Source organism: Diabrotica undecimpunctata, chromosome 4 (genome assembly GCF_040954645.1).
Source record: "Diabrotica undecimpunctata isolate CICGRU chromosome 4, icDiaUnde3, whole genome shotgun sequence".
NCBI classification, from domain to species: domain Eukaryota; kingdom Metazoa; phylum Arthropoda; class Insecta; order Coleoptera; family Chrysomelidae; genus Diabrotica; species Diabrotica undecimpunctata.
This window is the reverse complement of record NC_092806.1, coordinates 68,372,055-68,387,521: the sequence shown is the minus strand read 5'-3', so window position 1 is coordinate 68,387,521 and position 15,467 is coordinate 68,372,055. Positions and strand designations below refer to the sequence as shown.

The window sequence follows — 15,467 nt, the reverse complement described above, 5'->3', positions numbered from 1 at the left end:
GCAAAACATATTATGTTACCTTTTCGGTACACTATCTGTGATAAAAGGAATTTAAAAATTTCTTTAATCAATTGCAGAGCTCACAACACAGAAAATTCACAGTTTTAAATAATATACTTTCGTATTTTACCATTAAAGATAAAGCCTCTAGTTTGGTGCAAGTTTATTTATTTAAATAAAATTGTAATATTAGTGTTATAATAAATTTCTCGTCTTTTAATAAGTCAAAATAAAGATTTGTTGAATTTAATATTTTGCATCTGGTGTACACAATAAAAAGACGCTTACGAAGATTTGCAACAAGGGTTTAACCCACATATAATGAAAACATGGGTTACCCTATTTTTACAAATTTCTGTTTTCATATTATTTGAGTAATGTAGTTTAGAACTTAGTTCACAATCGCCTACATGAGTATGGATATGGCTTAAATCATTTTTGCCTGATGTAGTATGCATTATGATTGACAGTTTGACATGTCTAACCTCATTTATAAACAAATGTGGGTTAGACGGTTGTTGCAAAACATTATTATTAGTCCTTTGGATTGACTTCACAAAAACCGTGGCTACCTTCACGTCTATTTACTTTTTTTTACTTAGTACGCGAATGACTGGAGTTCGATTCCCATCGAGAGAATTTTTTGTTTTATTTTAAATTAATTAACTTTTAATCTTTTTTTATTTTAAATTATAAATTATTAAAAAATCAATAAAATTTAAAAAAATCACAATAGTTTGGGACGAATGTACGATGGCCAAAAGAGGTCATTATAGTCACTAGACAGAAAAATATTCGTGACAACCAAGACTTTGTTGGTGGAGCTATGATTCTACTGTCATACTCTTCTAATATTATTGTCCAATCAACTGCTGCGGACGAACTAAACGCATGCCTAACATCATCCAATTTGTAGCGGTACGTGAAGACGCTCCAATTGACAACTAACATGCGAGTGTTTTTGCAACAAGATCAAAATGCAATTAATAGTAAAGTCGCTATTGACACCTCGACCGGATTCACCACATTACTCACAGATTCTATTACTTCATAGATTTGAAAGAAGAGCTTAATCCGAGTATTTTTCTGCACACAGCGCAACAGTTTAATACCCATAATTGGATGAGCGGACAAGTACAATCGGAGGCAAAAAATACAGATGATCTTAATGAGACCCTTCAGAATTTTATTTCAGGAAAGTTGTTTTCGTTCAAATCAGTTGACACAGTTATAAACTAAAAAGTAGGATCGGTTGTCATTCCGCTGCGTAAGATTAGTCAATCTCGATTGTGCAATGGAATAAGAGTGACTAAAAACTACGTTTAGTTTGTATACGAAATACAACTATTAAACTGGTCAAAAGAAGCAGATAGAAATTATAGCAATGACAAGGAAATCCCGATATTAGTCTTATATTGAAAAGTTAAATAAAAGAAAGACTGCTCCATTCGCAATTACCAATATGTATATGTGTTTACAAATTTACACAATCCATTGTGTTTATGGAATATATTTTGAGTCCAAATATGTAATACTAAGATGTATACCTACATCATATTTTTGATAAGAAAACATTCAGCTCATAAAGAATATATTTATCTTTTGAGAGTCTGTCAGATGACTGATTAGTGATAACGCGGCAGATCTGTAACGTTATTAATTAATAATCAAAATGTTTAAATTGAAATAACCAGTATTCACAGTAATAATTAACTTACATTACCTATGCGTTAATTGGCGACAGATTGGGAACCAATCTAGCTGGCTAATTTATTTATCAAATTAACCCTTTTTTATTTAAAATTTAGCCAATAAATAGTTATTTGTTGAATTTGGCAGAATGTTATTATTTAAATAATTGGTCTTTAAAACCAAAAGTTTATTCAAGAACAAAAAAATTATACCACAGTCAAAAAATATATTATTTATATCATATAGGGAAACGGATTTATATACCTACATATTTATTATTTTCCTTCCTAGACAAAGAAACGTGGCAACAGCGATATTGCCAATGAAACAGAAGGGCCAAAATTCTCTGCTCACCAAATATCGCTATCTCTCTCATTATTTGTCTATTCTAGACTTGACTAGGACAACTTTTGGCTGTCTAATTGGTTTTATATGCGTGTATGCGTTTGCCTTTGCTTGTATAAGAAACTTGTACAGTTACAGCAAAAATAATGTTGGGCTTGATACTTCTGTAAGTACTTCTTAACATCCGGTTCAGTACTCGATATTTTGTACAAAGATTAGATTGCATAATATTCTTGATAGGTTCTATTTGGTTGTGGTAATTTCGGATGTTTTTATTTTGTTACAACTGGGCGTTGCCTGTGAGATTTTGTTGGGTGTTTTGGGTTACTAAATAATACCTCTTCCTGCTGAGCAAAATTTTTTTCGGTTTCTTGTTTTACGGCTGCAAATAAATTTATCAATACGGATACAATACAAAAATTTTGTTATATTATCGTACAGAAATAGTGCAAAGCTTTTATTTGCTTTTCTAAGCAAATCTCAATTATTAATTGATAGAGCTTTCAGCCAAAAAGTGAATTAGGTATATTAAACATTATTTTAGAAAATTTTTAGAGCCACTTGTAGTGTACGAAACGTAGCTATTAAGAGCAGTAGTTGAAAAATATTAACAGATGTTAAAATATAAGTTTAATTGTCACCTGTTTAAAACTTATGCTCTAGAAGTCTAGAAGATTGCTGCTTAATTATATCTAACGTATCAACGTAGTCATTTCTTAAAAAACTGAAACTTTCTGTAGTCCTCTCCAATATTTTGGTTAATGTCCAATCAGGGAATTTATGTTGTTGGCATACAGCGAACCTATAACGTTGCAGTTATATTCACTTCATTTCTTTTTTAACACGTTCACTTTCTTGTGTTGACAATCGCCATATCTAGTACTAGTTTCAACTTATCACTTGCATCAGTTCTAGTTGCAAAGGCTAGTTATCAATGCATCGTTTCATATCCTCTTTTGAAATAACCCAAATGTGCATTAAAATGACCTCTTATTATGACTTATCTCGTCTGATGGGATCTCTGTAAGTATGTCTCCTAATTGATCATACATAGATAGCTTTTCTGTCATTCTCACCTAGACTGACTTAAGGAACATATACTCACAACTTTTAACGCTTCTTTATCAAGCACAGATTTCACTGACATTATTCTATCACTCGTTCTTACAGCTTCTAATAGGATCTCTTTCGTTTCTCTATTTATCGATTATACTAACTTCACTTGTATTTTTATTCCCCAACTTCTTTCGCCTGTTGTTTCTTCCACTTCGTCTTTTGGATGGAGACAACTTGTACTCTTCTTCATTTAAAAGTATCTACCAACCACCATTCACTTAGCTATAAGACTTAAAAAATTCCAAGATCCCATTCTGAATTTTATAACCTTTAATGGCGTTCCCTTTGAAATAGTCCTTACCTTACGCAAATAAACGAGGATGCCTTTTTCCTCTTATAGTGTTATTAGAATTATCTTAAGGGCAGACGTCTGTTTTTGCGACCATACGAGGATGTATGGACAATAAATCGAAATTATCGGAAAAGTTAAAAATACACAAGATATTTTTGCGAGTATTCTGAGGAAATTAACGGAAAAGTCAAAACTGTATATACATAGTAACCAGTAACAAAAAGAAAGTAGAAAACTTGTATGGGTCGCCTTGGGTCCAGTATTATTGCTGGAATCATGGATTGTTCAATGGCCCCAAATCGGATTTTTGTTTTAAGCATGCGTACAAATTCGAGGTCTGTACTGATGTTTTTAAAACTTTGGAGAAAAAATTGCAACGAGATTGCTATTTTGTAAGTTTATTAAAAGGAAACCAAACATTTATTTCTTTTTTATATATTTTATTCTGTATTGTGATACATACGTGCCAATTATGTGGCGATACATTGAAACCCGAATATCGATATATGTGGTGGTAATATATAGAAGGTTGGATATCTATATAAAAATATCAATATAATTTTAAAATATATCATCATAGCTAATGTGCATCACAATGGCTAATAGGGAACGTCTTGGATGTATGAATATATAGGACAATAGGACAGGTGTGAATAATGGTATACCCAAATAAACACCTCTGAATCAACCGAGAACATGACATAGACATAGAAAGACTATGCCATTAACTGTAGGTTTGTGGATTGAACATGACACACATACATACATACCGCATCACTTCTGGCGGCATATAAACAATCAAATCTCAACCGAAAACTACGAAACAACTAAGAGGGAAACAAACCTTAATATAAACAGCCTTTACGATCACGCACGAAACACACGAAAACTATATTAGAACAGACTAGGCCTAGACTTAATAGCGTATATGTAAACCATGACACAAATAAACTGTATGCCCACATAGTAGAATTGCTAAAGGGAGCAGCAATAGGAAGCCATGGTAAAACAAGAACGAACCTACCAATGAACAAATAAGAGCATATTATGAAGTGAAGAACTAGAACAACAGAAACAGATAAAGCAACGAGCACATCACAAAAGACCCAAGAAGTAGAAGACAAAAACCAATACCGCAATCAACAAAGAATTTTTAAAAGAATAGTTATAAAACATAAAAACCAAACATGGGAACGAAAATGCGAGGAAGTGGAACCATGTGTAGGTGGAAGTAAGTCTTCGGAGACTTGGAGATTCATGCAAAATCTAAGGAGGGAGGAAATAACTACAACAAACATACAAACCATCAACAATAACTTCAATAAACACCAATAAGATACCAAATACATAGACCAGAAATAATCATCGTATACAACCTAACTGCTTACTTGCAAACTTACAAAAAGCATAAAAAATAAAAAATGCCTATGGGCTAAAAGGAATCCCTGCTGAACTTTTGAAAAATGCAACACTAATATTGTAATATGCTGACAACCTTTTAGTAAATACCTAAACGGAGATAATATACCTGAAAACGGAAAGAAGGATGGCTTACACTGATCCATAAAAAAAGGGGATAAGTCGGACTCCAAAAACTACCGCTGCATTTCAGTTACCAGCACTAGGAGTAGATTGTACGGAAAAGTAATAAAAACTCTAGTCGAAATCGAATATGAACCACTTGAGCTGGAACAGCAAGCAGAATTTCGAGCTGGATGATCTTGCATCGACTACATCTACACTTTAACCCAACTAAATGAAAAAATAATGACTAGAAATAGACTAACTTATCTATTATTTGTGGACTTGATGAAACCTTATGATACAATACCCCTATGTAGACTATGACAAGTACCGCAAAGCTCATCTATTGAAATTACACTTGTAAGAGCAATACAACGATTCTACAATTATCTTCAATCAAACATGAAGATTAACAACCAGTTCTCCAAGAATTTTAGGGTAAATCAGGGACTAAGGAAAGACTGCAATCTATCTCCAAGTGAGGCACTGATGAAATGGGATATCATATTCTGACATGCGTATACCATTAAACGACGAAACAACCCTATATACGCTTCATTTCGCGAACGATCAAGTAGGCATCACACAGGACAAGGAGGATCTGCAATTTTTGGCAAGCCGATTAATACAGAAATACGAGTGATGAGGACTAAATGTTAACTCAACAAAAACTAAACACACGTGCATAGGAGGACTTGAAAACGATGAACTAAACCTAGAAAATGGAAATGTAATTTCGTCATACAGCTATATAACAGCATTTTTAAAATCGTTGTACTTCATGGGTGCGAAACCTGGCAACTCACTAAGAGAACGGACCAAAAACTTCTTGTTCTGGAAATTGATTTTTGGTGCAGATCAGCAGGTATATCAAGAATGATGCACGTAACAAATGAAAGAACAAATCAAGACAAATAATTGAAAGAACAACCAGCATCATATAAAAAATACAGCAAAAATAGCTTATTTGGTATGGTCAAGTACAAGGGAGGAATGTCAGACCATCTCTTACCGAAGATCATATTGAATTGTCACTCCATCTGAGCGAAAAAACGAAGAAGACCGAAAATAACATGGCTTAATGGAGTCAAAAAGCAATGTCAGAGAGATATCTACTACCAGGAGACTAGGTCGATAGACCTGAATGGAGACTAGGAGCCGAAAAGGGCAAGACAGTATAAACCGGACATTATATATAAATTTACATATATATATATATATATATATATATATATATATATATATATGAATATATATTGTAGCAAATAGAAGAAATGTCCAAAAAAGGGATCCTACAACTCTACTTCCTGCACAATTTGTATAGTCTTACGATATTCTACCATATTATATACTTTACTTGATTGTCTTATGATTTCGAGATCTTCTAGATATCTTGCATCATCCTGTCTATTCACCTTAATTTTAATATGTCCCATTTTTCATTCCCACTTGGCGCTCGGTTTTAATTTTTTTTTATCAGGCTTGATTCTCACTTCAGCTATATAGGCGGTTTTGTTTGAATATTGTTATATCTTTTTTTTTAACTAACCCCAATTTTAGTTTAGAATATGTCTATTTTGACGTTTGGATTTTTACTGCAGAAGAAGTATTGGAAGACCGCGCAAAAGATCTAGTGACAACCTTCCATAGAGGCATTAATCCGCCAATGAACAAGCAGAATTGCTAATATAGAGGAGGAAGAAGAAGGATTTCCACTTCGAAAATCGTTTTTTTTTTCGAAGTTTCTGGTGGAACGTGGAAAACGAGATGTAAAATACATATTTTAAACTAAAATTGTGGTTAATTCCCATTAAAATAGTAATTACTTTAAAATGCCACAATAAAATAGCTTCAAAACAATATTGTAATATCTTTTTCATGGAATCAACTTAATATTTGTATATGTTCGATAGTTCAAAGTCGTAATTAAGTCTCCATGTTCAGTTTTCATAAACCTGAACATATATAATGGATATTTATACGTAATAATTCGAGGTTAACCAAATCTTTAACCTAAATTATAGCAAAACTCGTAAACTTAAAGGTGGACACACTTTTTGTATTAATGCGTATTAGAACACAATTATCAGTTATATGAAATTCTGTATACAGGTTCAGAAATACGTGAATTCTGAATCTATGCAGAACTTATATTCAACACTAATACGTTTGATAACAATGACATTTGCTAAGATTTCGTCTGCCAGGATAATGTTTAACTCCTTGAAACACTTATATAAATAACTAGAGAGACATTATGGCTCGTCAATCCCTTAATAAATACTGTAGTATCTAATTTAAACAACCAAGAAATAATGTTACATAGATCATGTAGAGCTTTTTCTGCTATAAAAATAGCTTTCAATGCATGATAATTACAACATTCAGCAGCTGTATGATTAGCCTAAACTTCCCGTTTGTTGAAGGCTTTATTCTTTGTTTTCGAGAAAATACAAGTATTTACGTAAAAATCTTAAACCCAGCTGTACTGTACAGTAATATTTTAAATACAAAAGAAAGATGAATATCAAGCAGGAAGTCAACGTTTCATTATTTACCATATTTAAAAAAATGGCATTCCCATTAATTAACTGTTCAAAACGTATAAAATGCAAAAATATAAAAGCATGCAATATGGCTTTTTCAAGCAAAATGTTTTTCGTAATATACTAAAAGTGGCATGTCTCTTTGTTTATATCTCAAATTTCCATAAAATATTTTACATACAATGACATCAAGAATGAAAAAATTATCAAAATTATGGATATGAGAGGTCGAAGGTTATGAATTTCAGTCGGGGTTCGGAGTTTCTTAAATGTATGCTTCATTAGAAATGTCGGCTCAAAATATATGAGCAATCAACTGATAAGGTTCGATCAGTTGTTTTTATAAAATTTTTATATCCTTTACATTTTCAGATAGACAAATTAATTAAAATCTTGACCATATCAAGGGAAACTTGATAAATAAAAAAAAACTTGTAACGTCTAGTTCCTTTACTTTATAAAAATTAACCGAAATATATTTATTATAAAATGTTAAATTCTTCTAAGACAAAAATATAAAGAACTTATATGTCCGTGTTTCTCGTGAAGATGGATCGATCAATGTGCTCTCATTTTCTGGCTACTATTCTGATGACATTTCATTGATAGTGGCTGTTGACTCCTTTTAGAAAACTAATGATATTATATGTAGATATTATGTAGTAGAGTAGGTATCAGTTTATCATGATCTACTAACATGAGAAGGTATGAGAGCAAGTGTATTCGCGTTTCCCCTTCTGCGCCTTCCTCCAATATCTACATTCTTTCTCAGCTAGCTTTGGTATTTAAAAGAGATTTCTCTAATTAGCTATATATATATTTTTTAGTATTCTTCTTCTTCTTTTTACTCTTTATAAGCAATTCTGCTTGTTTATTGGCGGATTAATACCTCTATGGAATGTTATACACTCCATCGTTTGTGCGGCCGTCCGATACTTCTTCTGCCAATTCGTGTCTTACTCTTGCTATTTTGACGACACGGGTCTTCTCCATTTTACTTATGTGGTTATTTCATTCTTTTTTTCCATGTCGCGTCTTGTTTCTGAGGCATATGTCATTATTGGTCTTACACTGGCTTTATAAATTCTTGACTTCATCTCAGTGTTAATGTGTCTGTTTCGCCATATAGTGTTATTAAGGCATACCTCCAGTCTATTTGCTTTTTGTACTTGATCTCTCAATTCTTTGTCCAGGTCTTCATCATAGCTAGACATTGTAATTCCCAGGTATTTTATTTCCATTACTTGTTCAATACTGATGTCATTAATTTCTATTTTACATTAGGTTGGTTCTTTGCTGACTACTATTTTTTTAGTTTTTTGAGATGAGATTGTAATATTAAATTCTTTTGCTCTTATGTTGAATCTGTGGACCAGTCTTTGCATAACATCCAATATTACGTCGTCTGCGTAACAGAGTATTTTTATTTCTTTGTTTCCCATTCTGTATCCTCTTCCTTTGTTAACGCTTTTGATAATTTCATCCATGACCAAATTAAAAAGCATGGGGCTCAATGAATTCCCTTGTCTTATTTCGTTGCCTATTTCTATACCTTCTGTAAGTTGTCCATCTGCCATCTTGCCAGATGTCATGGCGACATCTGGCAAGATCACAGCAGAACAACCCTCCTAGAAGAATCCTTATGTCACAACCTGTGGGAAGTAGAAAAAGGGGTAGACCAAAACTCAGATGGAGGGATGGTGTAGATGAGGATGGTAGACAAATAGGCGCAGCAAACTGGCAACAGTTGGTAATGGATAGAACTGACTGGCGTAATAGACTTGGGAAGGTCGAGGCTCTTTTATAGGGCTGTAGCACCAATGATGATGATGAAGTTTTCCATCTATTCGGACTTCTATTTTGTTGTTTTGGTAGAATTTTTCTATAGCTTTTATAGTATTTAGGGAAACTTCTCTATTATACAAAAGATGGATTACATCTTTGAGTCTTACCCTGTCAAACGCTTTCTTTAGGTCAACCAGACACAGAAATGCTGGTCTATTATACTCTAGTGATTTCTCAGTAATTTTGCTTTATAACGAATATTTCATCTGTACACAATCTTTCATTACGAAAACCCTGTTGTTCATCTGCTAAACTACATTTTTTAGTACATTAGTTTTTATTTAGGCATTTGAAATTATAGCGGAAATATTTACAATAAAACAAATGTTGTGTGTTTGTTTGTGCCACTGTTTGGAGTGTGGAGTTATTAAGATCGAGAAAAGGGAAAGACAAAGGACGAAAAATTAGGTGAAGGTAATAAGATGTGGTGTGTACGAAAAAGCAATAGTAGAATTGGAGTTAGTATAATTGCTGAAAGAATAGATTGAATAGAACGAACGATTGGATAATGTCAATAAAATTTGTACTAGACAGAGAAGTGCTAAGAAGTTAAGAAGGATGAGTGTTTGTTACTCAAGTGGGATTTATCATTAGGTTGTTATAGGTACTACAGTCCTAGTTGAATCTCAATCTTTTTGTCCTACTGTTTCGCCAGTCATTCCTATTCATTGCAAACCGTTGCCAATTAAACAGCTATTAATCATAGGCTCGTCTAGGACAGTAGTTTTCATACGCTCTTGATAGATATCCTGCCCATCTTAGCCTGCCTATTGTTATAAAGGATATTGCATCTTTGTTAACTGCTATTTTCGTGTGGAGTTATCGATCTCCCATGTGACGCGTTCTAGGTGGCGGACACGGGAGTGCTCTGACCGGCCTTGGTCGGTCGGTAAGTAGATGAAAAATAAAAATCACAGTGAATCACAATCGACTAGACCAGAATAGGACGAAAAATAATCCTATTTTAAAAAATAACCCAAAAGGTTTTATTTCAGACGCCAGTTTGTGATTTTGTTCCAAATCCTTGACTGCAGATTATCACGGTAAAGTGATAATCTGCATTACCTTTCTAATTTACAACACCCATCTTTGATTGCCATGGACAACGCACCCTACCATAGTGAAATCATGAATAAACAACCTTCCGCTAAATGGTTAAAATCAGACTTTATACATTGGTGGAAGAAATACAATGCTAATTTTGATAAATATCAGTTAAAACCAGAATTGTTAGAATTGGCCAAGATGAATCGACAAGAAAAGATAAATATTGTAGATGAATTGATACGTGAACATGGACACGAAGTGCTTAGATTGCAACCGTATCACCCAGATTTTATTGCTATCGAATTAGTATGGGCAGATTGCAAGACTTACTATAATACACATATGGGCAGAGATAAACATGTTTTAAGTATGTGGAAGGAAGCAATTCAGAAGTGTAACGATGTCGCCTGGGCAAAGTGTGTAGAACATACTAACAAATTCATTGAACAGTGGTTAATTAGAGAAGAAAACATGTGTAATATTAATATCGAACATGTAATAATTAACATTGGAAATAACATTTCAGATAATAATGTTTCATTCTTTAAATAACTTTACTGTTACCTATTACACTGTAAATAATATTGTATATTTAATTCTATTTTTTTTTTAAATAATTTATTAAGTTACTTCAAATGTGGCTGTAATTCTGCACCAAAATTTTAAAGCAAAACTAACATTTTACATTCTATTTATTTGATAATGTCAAATTTTATAATATAATCCGTGATCGGAAGAGTAGTCACTTGCTGTTGCGTGGAGTCAATTTCCGACTTATTTCGTATGCTTTATATGATTGAAGACGCACGGGTAAAGAGCCATGGACTCACCTGTATACTGCCCTCTTAAGAAAGAACCCCGTATCTCCACTATAGCGAGTTTTGAGAAAAACGCGATTAAAGATTTTTGTTTAATCCCTTGTGGTTTTGGTACAATAATAACATAAAATCATTTAGGGTCGAGTGTGTAGCATCGTATAGTTATCTTAAAAAAAAATTGCAAAATTACCATATGGACATTAGTTATGCGATATACGGGCTAACAAAGCAAAGAATTATGTCAAGTTTACTTAGCTAAAACCACGTATTATCCAAATTTGTCTTAAGCTTGGTTTTAACGATTAATATTATTAATCGTAAGTTGGCAATTCTTCCCAAATTTGATGGCGGTTCAAGTTTTAACGGTCTCGGCGAAATCATGATAATCATAAACTTTCTTCTTTATCTTTAACCATAGTTATCGCATCTTTAACCTCGCATATCGTTTTATCCTACGTTAAAACCCGCATCTGCTAAGCATATACCAGGTTTTTACTACGAAGCGTTAAATGCCAGGTTTATACTACGCATAATAGTAATTTTTTGCGTTTACGGGGAAATCATAATTATTCATATGGAGCAAATATCCCAATTTTTAAAATTTTGGAGATACGGGGTTCTTTCTTAGTAGGGCAGTATATGTCATTGAATTTTTGAAATCTACTTACCTTTCCGAATATTTTTTTTTTCGGGGTATGATTGATTTACCTTTAATTCCATTTAAATTGGAAAAAAATGACATTTTTCGTTTTTATGTATTTCTATATATATTTCATTTTTTCTTTTAAAAGACATTGGTGATGATTATAGAATCAATGAAAAACTAAAATTAAATTTCGTATTCCTTTCAGTTTATTGCAGTCTAATTTGTATATTGACAAATAAATGAATTTCTACCATTAGGGCTTTGTCCCTCTTGACCGTAAATTGATTTTTCCATGTAGTATCGATTGACGTAGCGTAAAAATTAAAAAATGAAACAAATAGATAAGGGACAGTTTGCATGATACAGTTCTATCGCCTTCACGACATTACTGGCAGTTTTACACAAATATATAACGTCCAGCAATTTAAAATTTCCAGGATCGCACCAACTGATCTATATAACTTTAATATAACTTTAATTGTAGTCATAAAAGGAAAATATGTTAATATTTTATCATTTTATTACTAAATGAACTTTTTTTAAAACTTTATCATTACGTTTTCCATAAACGGGGTCGGCTTTCCTAACAATTTCCTTAGGCCAGTTTATTATTAATTATATTAAATTTATTTCTATTACTGTTACTGCTTAACTTTTTTTGAGTCAGACTTTTATTCTTTATTCTTACAATGTGAACATTAAAATTTTTTGATAATCGTCTTATTAAATCTTTTAATAAATGTACATGTACATCTTTTTCACAATTGTTTTAATATGTTTTTGGAAATATGATATACTGTTTCAGTAGGACATCTGTTTTTTATCAAATGAAATCATTTAACGAATAAAAAATTATGTTAAATATTGTAAAACAGGTTTTCAAAAGTACAGTGATTGTAAGCTTATTGCTTTTTCTTCTTCTTCCTCAGCTTTTCCCTTTTCATGGGCCGCTATTCCTTACAACTTTTCGTCGTCACTTTTTGTGTCTTTTTTATCCATCGGGTCTTTTCACCTTTTCATGTGATTTTAAGCTATAACCAATTAAAATAACTCAGATACAATAGCATGTAGGAAGTTAGAAATTTACCGGGGCTTTGTTTATAAACAATAAACAATTTAAAAATAACCATTTAAAAGATTTAGAGTTCAAGTTTAGACAACAAAATTTTTAAAACGTTTCCTTTAAAAATGAGCCGTCCATGATGCGCCAAAGATAGGGTTTAAAAGCGAAGCGATTTTACTATTTCAAAAACTGAATTCATAAATACAAATTTATAAAAGTCGCAATATCTGCGGTTCTAATCAATGAAAATTGATGTTTTTTTTTTAATTTAGGGTACCTCGTGGCATAGATCATAAAAATAAATTTAGTTAATTTGCGAATTGATTATGTAACTGAGTAATTTGTTTAAACAATTTAAAATAAATATTAATTTTGTACAATTTTACTTTTCTCTACTTTTCTGCTGTTATTAGTAGAAAAGGTTATGAAATAATAAGCAACTTAGGTGTTTATGTATTATATTTATAAATAATAACTTTGAACAATAAATTTTACAAACCATTTTAATTTTTAATACACGTGAGATTGTCCCTATTATCATGCAAAATTAAAATTGTTTCACTTTTTCATATAATCTACCGATCTTCAACTTTAGTATTTAAAATCAAATAGCGATCAAATCTCTATATTATTTATTAGTAAAAAATGACGTTTAATCTTTTGCATATGTTGTTTATTACATATTTTTATCACAAAATGTAACAAAAGCAGTTATTAGATTCCTGTATCAAAGAGTGTCACGAAAAAGGCTTTTTATTTCCTAATTTCTCTGGTCTAGACGTATAATACTTTACATGATCTACAAATGGTTGTTTGCTCCTAAATTTTGTTTTGGGAATTAATTTCAACTATTGCCATATGATCTCTGATATTTAAAATTGTCCAAGTAGCCTTAAAATACTATACTTATACCCTTTCTTCTTTTTTTTAAACGCTAGTTTTATTACCGTTTTTCTGTTCTATTCATCACTGTACTTTTGTCCTTTTGCTGTAACCAATGCAAGGAGGTACTCAAAATTAAAAAAAATATATATATAAACAAAATTAACGTTCCCATTAAAATCTAATGTAAATGGAAATGTTAATTTTGCTACCCCAAAAAATATGCAAAAAAGTTTACCACTTTTACCCCCCGGCTCCTAAAAACCCCCTCCGTAGGGAGTAAAAACTGAAAAAAATCGATTTACCAAGAATCTGTATGCAATAAAAAAAATTTTTTAAATAAAAAATGTATCTGAGATAATTTTGAACAAAAATGTTTATTAGTACTTTTTCTGTAGAATGAACCGATCTTTTACAAACAACGCTTGAAGCGACAGGTGATTTTGAATGTTAGGTACGCTCGCGGTATGAATTTTAAATAAAATTTATATCAACACGACTGTAAAAATTCGATATCTTTTGATCAGTGTCCTCTTAACAAAAATCAAAATGCGTTTTAAAGTTAAAAAGAGTAGCTTTCGTATACAATTTTTGTCGCATTTTGTCGCAAATGAAGTCAGTTTCTATAAATGTGTTAAATAAATAAACGTTAGCGATTTTTACCATTTTTTATGATTCTCATAAGATCACTAATATTTATCACTTCCATTGACCGGTCACTATGGAATTTTTATTATTAGATACCAAAATACTTCAAAACATATATCCTGAAATTTCTTTTTTTAGTTTTGACAACAAATGTGAGGCATTTGAAAATATGCCTAAAAACACTAAATTTAAAATTTCACATTACAAACGATCCAAAACATTTAATACTGCCTTTTTCTGATTACACAAGTACGTTTTTCAAAACGACACAACTTCAGCTACAAATTCGACCTAACACCGTTTTCGTGATTGTATTTCCCGCGACCAGCGATCTTTTGTGATGTGAATATTTAAATTCAGCATATTTTGGGCATATTAAAAATGCATCACATTTGTTACCAAAACTCAAAACCGAAAATTTACGCTATATTTTTTAAAGATTGGGCTCTATTAATGAAAATTTTATAGAGACCGTGAATAAATTTTATTGTTTCCTAGAGAATCGTAAAAAAATCGTAAAAATCGGTAAACGTTTATTTATTTAACACCTTTATGGAAACTGACTAAGGTTAGAACTACGCCTGAGAATGCTTCGATGTTACATGTTCTCTACTCTTCTTTATGGCTTGGAAGCGTGGACACTAAAACAAGTCCATCTGAATAAGTTGGCCGCCTTTGAATTTTGGTGTTATAGAAGAATCCTACCAATATCATGGATTCAAAGAATGTCAAACGTGGAAGTAACTAGAAGGATAGGAAATGAGGCGGAAATAATATTAACTATCAAAAGACGAAAACTTGAGTACTTGGGACATGTGATGAGAGGGCAAAAATACGCATTACTATAACTTATTATGCAAGGCAAAATCCGAGGAAAGCGAAATAAGGGAAGACGAAGAATATCCTGGCTTAAGAACTTAAGGGAATGGTTTGAATGCAGTAGTGAAGAACTTTTTAGAGCGGCAGTCAACAGAGTCCGCATAGCCATGAAGATTTGCAACCT

At 32.0% G+C, this 15,467-nt stretch overlaps 1 protein-coding gene across 2 annotated transcripts in view; it reads right to left on the bottom strand.

Moving 5' to 3' along the window:
- LOC140439632 (uncharacterized) overlaps window positions 1-15,467 on the bottom strand; it is a 159,372-nt gene that overhangs the window by 41,757 nt on the left and 102,148 nt on the right. The gene's annotated exons all lie outside the window — the stretch shown is intronic.